The sequence below is a fragment of the Morone saxatilis genome, unplaced genomic scaffold, assembly GCF_004916995.1.
Source record: "Morone saxatilis isolate NCDOM2014 unplaced genomic scaffold, NCSU_SB_2.0 Contig5, whole genome shotgun sequence".
Taxonomy (NCBI): domain Eukaryota; kingdom Metazoa; phylum Chordata; class Actinopteri; family Moronidae; genus Morone; species Morone saxatilis.
This window is the reverse complement of record NW_023340095.1, coordinates 3,787,129-3,787,536: the sequence shown is the minus strand read 5'-3', so window position 1 is coordinate 3,787,536 and position 408 is coordinate 3,787,129. Positions and strand designations below refer to the sequence as shown.

Here is a 408-nt window from a genome sequence, read left to right as displayed (position 1 = left end):
TTGGCGCTATACAAATAAAAAATTAAATTGAATTGAATAAAATACAGTCGAGGAAGTCCAGTTTGAGTCATGGATGAGTTTAAAGGTGTATCAGACACCAAAAACACAGAATAATGATTTATAATACCGGATTTCACGACCCTGGAGAGTTATTCTGATGATAATCCTTTTATTGTCTGTTGCTTCAATTTTGAGGTAAACAGTAAAGTACCAAAAATGCACATTTGCACGTATGTGATTGAGTGCAAGCCTGAGTACATGAAAGCTTTGAGGTGGGAGTTAACTTTGACTCAGGCTCATTGGGAGTTGTAGTATTTTGAGAAACTCTCAGAAAACAAAGCTGAAATAATTAAAACTGCAGATTAAAACATAAACCTTGAGGGCACATTATCCAGGAGAGTCCTGTGT

General features: G+C 35.8%; 1 protein-coding gene across 2 annotated transcripts in view; it reads left to right on the top strand.

Moving 5' to 3' along the window:
* LOC118339000 (actin-related protein 3-like) overlaps positions 1-408 on the top strand; it is an 11,525-nt gene that overhangs the window by 9,773 nt on the left and 1,344 nt on the right. The window lies entirely within an intron of this gene.